The 9,267-nt window shown below is 44.9% G+C and overlaps 1 long non-coding RNA gene across 1 annotated transcript; it reads right to left on the minus strand.

Annotated features, from left to right (window-relative positions):
* Positions 1 to 2,131: 2,131 nt before the first annotated feature.
* Positions 2,132 to 2,872, minus strand: LOC111967120 (uncharacterized). The gene is made up of 3 exons (XR_002877732.3): positions 2,799 to 2,872; positions 2,666 to 2,705; positions 2,132 to 2,543 (listed from the first exon to the last, which is right to left on the minus strand). It is a non-coding gene; the product is annotated as an uncharacterized lncRNA (long non-coding RNA).
* Positions 2,873 to 9,267: the final 6,395 nt, after the last annotated feature.

The following is a 9,267-nucleotide window of genomic DNA, read 5'->3' on the forward strand; positions in this document are numbered from 1 at the left end:
ACTGGAGTCCTGACAGGAGGAGAGGTCGACCACTGGAGTCCTGGGAGGGGAGCCGAGAGCAGCCTGCACTGTGGTAAACTTCTCCAGCAGCAACACACTCTGCCCCTCCTCAAAACCCAGTTCCTACAGGAGAAGTAGAGAGACACAGAGATGATGAGAAAGAGAGAGAGATAGACAGAAAACCAAACCTCAGCTTTGGACACATTGAGTTATCCAACTCTACTAGCACCAACTCCATTACGCTGGACCCTGACCCCTGTCTCCCCTCACCATGAGCTGCAGGACCCTGCAGTTGAAGACCTCAGTGGAGGACTCATCTCAGTCCTGATCCAGCTTRATCACCTGATCCATCGCCTTTCTGCCTCACCATACAGCTAGAGAAAGAAGAGGGGTGGGTTGGGAGGAAGGTGGGATAGGGTGAGAGGAAGTATTGGGGAGGGAGAGAGACAGAGGTGCGGGGAGAGACAGGATATGAAGTGAGAGAGAGCAGGGGGGAAGAGAGGGGGAGAGGGAAAAGAGATTGACAGTGAGATTTCACTGAGAGACACACACACTATCAGTAATGTCTACGTTGACAGTAGAGAGCTCAGACACTGACCGTCAACCCCTTCAGTGCACTCCCCTTGAGGAAGTATCCCTTTGGCCAATCAGGGGTTGAGCTGGATGGAATTCTGAGCGTCTTATAGGACAGAGGGGTAGAGCTCCAGACACCAGTAGCAGTATGAACCACATTCCCAAAGAAATACAAGAAATTAGATCAAAGTAGAAATAGTCCATCCAGACCTTTACCACCTAGTAAATCTGTTGGACCACTTACATTAGAGTTCTCCTTCAGTAGTCTAGGGAGCAACATACCCATACCACCACAAACACACACACACACCACACACACCACACACACACACACAACACACACACACACACACACACACACACACACACACACACACACACACACACACACACAAACACACACACACACACACACACACACACACACGGATGCAGGCATCCACACGCACCCATACAATGTCTGTACTACTGGAAAGAATGTGTCTGTGTGTGTGTGTGTGTGTGTGTGGTGTGTGTGTGTGTGTTGGTGTGTGGTGTTGTGTTGGGTGGTTTTATTGTCTATTTGTCTACCTTTGAGCTTATTTATAACATGATGCTTATACTGTATTCAATGTATCTAAAATACGGAATAATTAATAATTTGATAATAAAACAAGCAATATCATGACGCTGAACAATATGGTATTACATAATATAAAATATAAAACGACGAATAATGACTGACAGCAATACAAAGTAAAACATATTTTAACAGATCAGGAGCACCTCGAGAGATACACATATTTAAAAGCTCCTGTCAATATAATTCCTTTTTGTGTCACTAAGACAAGCCAGAAAATTATATGTAAAAAAAATCTGGAACTGGCAAAATCCCATAAAAAAGATAACCAATACAATCTATAGATACTAAACAGATAATTTGACATTTTGAGCCCGTAAACAAACCCACAAATGCTGATGCTCCAGATACTCAACTAGTCTAAAGAAGGCCAGTTTAATTGCTTCTTTAATCAGCGAGCACAACAGTTTTCAGATGTGCTAACAAATTGTAATATGGTTTTCTAATGATTAATTTGCCTTTTAAAATGATAAACTTGGATTAGCTAACACAACGTGTCATTGGAACACAGGAGTGATGGTTGCTGATAATTGGTCTCTGTACGCCTTTGTAGATATTCCATAAAACATCTGCCATTTCCAGGTAGAACAGTAATTTACAACATTAACAATGTCTACACTGCATTTCTGATGAATTAGATGCTATTTTAATAGACAATTTTTTTTTGCTTTTCTTTCAAAAAACAAGGACATTTTAAGTGATCCCAAACTTTTGAACGATAGTGCACATACTGTATTTATCATTAGGAGAACAATCTAAATTCCAGCATTTACTCAGAAGTTAAAGCTCATTGTCTTAAACTTTCTAGATTAGAAAGCATTATGATAGTAAGAGAATAGCATTGTGAGACCTAGCTTTGGTTTGATGATGTATCTCTTCAGTCCAGGTTCTGTGGTGGTTCTCTTCAAACCAGGTTCTCTTGGTGGATCTCTTCAGTCCAGGTTCTGTGGTGGTTCTCTTCAGTCCAGGTTCTGTGGTGGTTCTCTTCAGTCCAGGTTCTGTGGTGGTTCTCTTCAGTCCAGGGTCTGTGGTGGTTCTCTTCAGTCCATGTTCTGTGGTGGGTCTCTTCAGTCCAGGTTCTGTGGTGGTTCTCTTCAGTCCAAGTTATGAGGTGGTTCTGTTCAGTCCATGTTCTGTGGTGGTTTTCTTCAGTCCAGTTTCTGTGGTGGTTCTCTTCAGTCTAGGGTATGTGGTGGTTCTGTTCAGTCCAGGTTCTGTGGTGGTTCTCTTCAGTCCAGGTTCTGTGGTTGTTCTCTTCATTCCAGGTTCTGTGGTCGTTCTCTTCAGTTCTGATAATCGGAGGGCTCAGCATCTTTCTGAGGGGCTGTGTCACTGGGGAATCCCTCACATTCTGAAAGAAGACACACTGAAGGAGCACTTTACGAACCCCTCCCTCCAACATTTTATGTAAATTAATTTGCTTACTGTCTATGTTATTAGGATTGAAATAACTTTGGTTGTTGACATTATTACCTGTGTGTCTGCTGTGGCATCACTTCCTCCTGTGGATCTCCTGTAAAGAGGGACAGCGTGAGTTCTGCTCTCTACTGACCTCTAGTGGAAGTTGATATGTTACTAATACAATAGATGTAAATGGCTGTCTCACKTCTTCATACAGCAGTAGATGGTGAGTAGAAGAGCTCCAACAGTCAGGACAGCCCCCACCCCCACCACAGGAACCCAGGGTAACACTGCTGCAGTATCTTGAGATTATAAATGCATGGTGGAGATATGACATAGAGGAAACCAGGGAAACACTGCTGTAGTATATGAGATTATAAATGCATGGGTGGAGATAATGACATAAGAGGAAACCAGGGAAACATCTTGCTGTAGTATCACTGAGATTATATGCATTGGTGGAGAAATATGACATAGAGGAAACCAGGGAAACACCTGCTGTAGTATCATCGAGATTATAAAATGCATGGTGGGATATATGACATAGAGGAAACCAGGGAAACACTGCTGTAGTATCATGAGGTTATAAATGATATGTGGAGACCTATCGGCTGCTTTGATACTGTGACCATGCAGATCCTCCTTTCCACCTCCGAGTTGGGCAATCTCCGGCGCGCCCACGCTTGGATTCGTCCTACCTGAACAGGTCGCTCTACCAGGGTGGCGTGGCGGAGAATCTGTCTGCCGCACCAAACGTGTCTCACGACTGGTGTCCGCCCAGGGCTCTGTTCTAGGCCCTCCCTATTCTCGCTATAACAAGTCACTTGGCTCTGTCATATCCGTCACATGGTCTCCTCCTATCATTGCTATGAGACGAACACACAATTTAATATTAATCCTTTCCCTTCTGATAACCAGGTGGCGAATCGCATCTCTGCATGTCTGGCAGACATATTCAGTGTGGATGAACGGATCACCACCTCTAAAAGCTGAACCTCGGCAAGAAAGGAGCTGCTCTTCCTCCCGGGAAGGACTGCCCGTTTTCATGATGCTTGCATCACGCTTGACAACTCCATTGTGTCCTCCTCCCAGAGCGCTCAGAACCTTTGGCGTGTGATCTGGACAACACCCTGTGTTCTCAAACCACATCAAGGCGGTGACCCGTTCCTGTAGGTTCATGCTCTACACATTCGGCAGAGTACGACCCTGCCTCACAAGGATAGCGGAGCAGTTTCCTAATCCAGCGCACTTTTTCATCTCCCGTCTGGATTACGCAACTCGCTGTTGGCTGGGCTCTCCTGCTTGTGCGATTAAACTACAAACTCCATCCAGAACGCGCAGCCCGTCTGGTGTTCAACCTTCCCAAGTTCTCTCACGTCACTCACGCTCTTTTTCGGTTGGCCGCTTCTCGTCGCATTTTGGCTTCCAGTTGAAAGCTCGCATCATGCTACACAGACCATGGTGTTCCTTGCCTACGGAGGCTGTGAGGGGACGTTGCCACCTGTTTCCGTACCTTCAGGCCTTCTGATATTCAGTTCATTGCCCTACACCAAACAAGGGCACTTGACGTTCATTCCGGACTTCTTGGCCTGCTTCTTTGCATTGACTGTTTTTGATTTGCGATTTCTTGGTGTTTTGGGTTTGTTTTGGGTAGTTTGTGTTTTGGGGGTTTGTGGGGATTTGCTTTGTTCGCTTGGTTTGGGGTGTGTGGTCGTTTCGTTTTTTCTTTGGTTGGTTGGGCTGGTGGTGTTGTTGGGTTTGTTGTGTGTGTGTTTGGTGTTGTTTGTGGGTTTGTTTTGGGGGGGTTTGTTGGTGTTGATGGGTTTTTTGGTGGGTGTGCCTCTTGCTGACCTCTGAGGAAGTACACGCTCCGCCAGCTGATTTGCCGCAGTAAAAACTGTTACGCTGCCCTGGCACCCAATGGTTGGAAGCAAACTCCCCACTGGGACTCCGAGGTCTAGCGGTTAATCAATTCACCACCTTCCGGGACACCGGTGAATAACCCCACATCTTAAAGGAATACCTAGGGTCGGATATTCAAGTAGGATTTGGCGCTGCTGTAATCCTCCCGCCGCGGCCTCCTTGGGAGAGTTAGATGCCATCTATATTGTAAAGTGGTTGTTCCACTGTGAATTCAATATTAGGTGATGCCACCAACTTTGTAAGTCGCTCCTGTGCATAAGAGCGTCTGCTAACTGACTTAAATGTAAATGTGGAGTATTACAGGGGAATCCTGGTGGGAAACATGCTGTAGTACATGAGTGTTATTATACTGCTATGGTGGAGATTGATGACTATGAGGAATACAGGTCGAAACACTGCTGGACATGAGTTATAATCATTGTGGAGATAGCATAGACCGGAATCGCCGTAGAATCATGAGTTGTCAGAATGACATGTTCTGGTGAAATGAAATTACAAGAGGACAAAAATAGGAAGAATGTGTACATACTTACATGTAACATTAATATGTGACATGGGGATATTGTTTTTCCTCCCTATAATGTTGCAGTGCCTCCGCAGTAGTAATCCGCCCTCTGTCCTCAGTTAGACTGAATATTATGGATGGTGTATATCTCCTGTCCAGATGGTCTCATTGACATTTTCTTGTACTTTATCTTGTACCTGCAGGTGTATTTGTCCTACAGGTGGGTTGGATCGAGCTGCTCGTGTCGAGATTCTAGAACTGTCCACTATCTGGCACACAGCGGGATGATGCATGTGTTCTTTTGGGGCATCTGGATAACAGACAATGTAAACAGTTAGGGCTTCTCATTATAAATGTGTGTGAAGTATATAGAACTGTAAAATCAACAAGCCATCTTAATACTGAAGGGAAGTAGCTCCTATTTTGCGATGTCTGTTTCACTAATCAACACTGACCAGTGATGTAATTGGGATGGATTTTATGAGTAACTTTAAAAGTGTTTCAGACTATTCATTCACACTACTGCAGAGAATTGAATGCCTTTACATGCAGCAGTAGGTTAAGCTGTCTTCAGTTGTTTTTAGTCTTGATCTGTGTACTGAGGGGGAGGTAGTCTTCTTGTTAGCATATCTTATTGTTCCTGTACCATTAGATAGTAGGGTGGGGTTACCAAGTCAGAGTACCGGATGGTGCCATACGAGGTCGATGTCGTTACCAACCATGTAGTGGTCGACTTTCACCTGCAGGTTCTGGAGTAGATAACAACATTAAAAACCAGTCAAATGGACGGCGGTGTTGTTCGTATGTTCAAATGAGGCATGGAGTGGACATTTCTCAAATGTCAATGACACACTCAGACATGTCCCTGGATTATACACATAGCAATCATTTGTATTGATTTAAATTAATCAAATCAGAGACAATGTGTTCCGAGAACCAACTAATACAGATTTACATTATATATACTTATCATTCACTACTTTTGTAGAGCCTGTTACAACAAAGTGACTTTCAGCTATCGTACTTTATGTTCATGTTATTTTTATTTACAATCAGTAACCGGAGTAATAGGTTGGTAGCCCTTGGAGTCACTTTGTTTTGTTCTAGGTACAGTGATATTATTAATATAATGCTAATCTGTCTTTAGGTTGGCTTCTTGCCGAAACTTGTCTTGATTTTGGTAGTTTAATAATATAAATTAATGAATGTATGTGTATAGATTGAGGAATGTCTTCTGAGTTTGATGATTTGAGAAATCCGCATTCTCTCACTGTTCCTCATTTGTGAACTAGACAATCTGGTCTATTTGACTGGTTTTAATGTTGTTATCTACATCCAGACCTGCAGGTGAAGGTGACCACTACATGGTGGTTCAATTCGGACACTGACTGTTGGCGCATCCTACCTGTTTACTCTGGTACTGGTAGAGCCGCATCTCTAATCTTCTGGCTACAGGAACAGTAGAGATGGTGTGGATCAAGAGGATCACTCCTCATACACAGTGCGATCTTAAAAAACTGAACGACAGCTCTACTGGTTGCTGGTAAAAGGCAGTCTCAATTTCCTGCAGTGTGGTGAGATTTGGTGATTCTAATACACTTGTTTAAAGTCTTCACAAAATTATCTCAAGTACTGCACTGGTCAGTGGTTGAATGTTTAGTGAAACAGACATCAAATAGGGCTAACTATTTTCATTTAGATTAATGGATGTGTATTTTACAGTTCTATATACTTACATCCTTCATAATGAGAAGGCTACTTTTAATTTTGTCTGTTATCCAGAATGGCCAAAAGAACACCTCAGTGTCCAGTGAATCTGACCTGCAGCAGTGAGCCTAACCACCTTGTGGATAAATACACTTGTACAAGATAACTACAAGAAATGTCAATGGACCATTCTGGACAGAGATACACGCATCCATAACATCAGCTCTGAGGACAGGGAGGGATACTACTTGCGAGGCTCTGCTTATATTGGGAGGGAACATATCCTGTCCATATTAATGTTACATTGTAGTATGACAATTCTGTCTATTTTTGTGCTCTGTAACTTTACAGATTTATTCTGACATCATATTGTCATTTAATACATCATGATACGGCAGCAGTGTTTCCTGGTTTCCTCTATGTCATATCTCCACCATGCATTTATAATCTCATGATACTACCAGCAGTGTTTCCCTGGATTCCTCTGTCATATCTCACATTTACATTTAAGTCATTATAGCAGACGCTTCTTATTCCAGAGGCGACTTAACAAGTTGGTGCATTCACCTTATGATGTCCAGTGGAACAACCACTTTACAATAGTGCATCTAACTCTAAGGGGGGGGGGGGTTAGAAGGATTACTTTATCCTATCTTAGGTATTCTTAAAGAGGTGGGTTTCAGGTGCTTCCCGGAAGGTGGTGATTGATTCCGCTGACCTGGCGTCGTGGGGGAGTTTGTTCCACCATTGGGTGGCCAGAGCAGCGAACAGTTTTGACTGGGCTGAGCGGGAGCTGTACTTCCTCAGAGGTAGGGAGGCGAGCAGGCCAGAGGTGGATGAACGCAGTGCCCTTGTTTGGGTGTAGGGCCTGATCAGATGCACTGAAGGTACGGAGGTGCGTTCCCCTCACAGCTCCGTAGGCAAGCACCAATGGTCTTGTAGCAGATGCGAGCTTCAACTGGAAGCCAGTGGAGAGAGCGGAGGAGCGGGGTGAGTGAGAGAACTTGGGAAGGTTGAACACCAGACGGGCTGCGGCGTTCTGGATGATTGTAGGGGTTTAATCGCACAGGCAGGGAGCCCAGCCAACAGCGAGTTGCAGTAATCCAGACGGGAGATGAGAAAGTGCTGGATTAGGACTGCGCCGCTTCCCTGTGTGAGGCAGGGTCGTACTCTGCGAATGTTGTAGAGCATGAACCTACAGGAACGGGTCACCGCTTGAGTTGGTTGGGAACGACAGGGTGTTGTCCAGGATCACGCCAAGGTTCTTAGCGCTCTGGGGGAGGACACAATGGAGTTGTCAAGCGTGATGGCAAGATCATGGAACGGGCAGTCCTTTCCCCGGGAGGAAGAGCAGCTCCGTCTTGCCGAGGTTCAGCTTGAGGTGGTGATCGTCATCCACATTGATATGTCTGCAGACATGCAGAGATGCGATTCCGCCACCTGGTTTTCAGAAGGGGGAAAGGAGAAGATTAATTGTGTGTCGTCTGCATAGCAATGATAGGAGAGACCATGTGAGGATATGACAGAGCCAAGTGACTTGGTGTATAGCGAGAATAGAGAGGGCCTAGAACAGAGCCCTGGGGGACACAGTGGTGAGAGCACGTGGTGCGGAGACAGATTCTCGCCACGCCACCTGGTAGGAGCGACCTGTCAGGTAGGACGCAATCCAAGCGTTGGGCCGCGCCGGAGATGCCCAACTCGGAGAGGGTGGAGAGGAGGATCTGATGGTTCACAGTATCAAAGGCAGCCGATAGGTCTCACCATGCATTTATAACCTCATGATACTACAGCAGTGTTTCCCTGGTTTCCTCTATGTCATATCTCCACCATGCATTTATAATCTCATGATACTACAGCAGTGTTTCCCTGGTTTCCTCTATGTCATATCTCCACCATGCATTTATAATCTCATGATACTCAGCAGTGTTTCCCTGGTTTCCTCTATGTCATATCTCCACCATGCATTTATAATCTCATGATACTACAGCAGTGTTTCCCTGGTTTCCTCTATGTCATATCTCCACCATGCATTTTATCTCAAGATACTGCAGCAGTGTTACCCTGGGTTCCTGTGGTGGGGGTGGGCTGTCCTGACTGTTGGAGTCTCTTACTCACTCATTACTGCTGTATGAAGAGGTGAGACAGCCATTTACATCTATTGTATTAGTAACATATCAACTTCCACTAGAGGTCAGTAGAGAGCAGAACTCACGCTGTCCCTCTTACAGGAGATCCACAGGAGGAAGTGATGCCACAGCAGACACACAGGTAATAATGTCAACAACCAAAGTTATTTCAATCCTAATAACATAGACAGTAGCAAATTAATTTACATAAAATGTTGAGGGAGGGGTTCGTAAGTGTGCTCTTCAGTGTGTGTCTTCTTTCAGAATGTGAGGGACCCCAGTGACACAGCCCTCAGAAGATGCTGAGCCCTCCGATTATCAGAACTGAAGAGAACGACACAGAACTGGATGAAGAACAACACAGAACTGGACTGAAGAGAAACCACCACAGAACCTGGACTGAACAGAACCAC

The sequence above is a fragment of the Salvelinus sp. IW2-2015 genome, linkage group LG1 (assembly GCF_002910315.2).
Source record: "Salvelinus sp. IW2-2015 linkage group LG1, ASM291031v2, whole genome shotgun sequence".
NCBI classification, from domain to species: Eukaryota; Metazoa; Chordata; class Actinopteri; order Salmoniformes; family Salmonidae; genus Salvelinus; species Salvelinus sp. IW2-2015.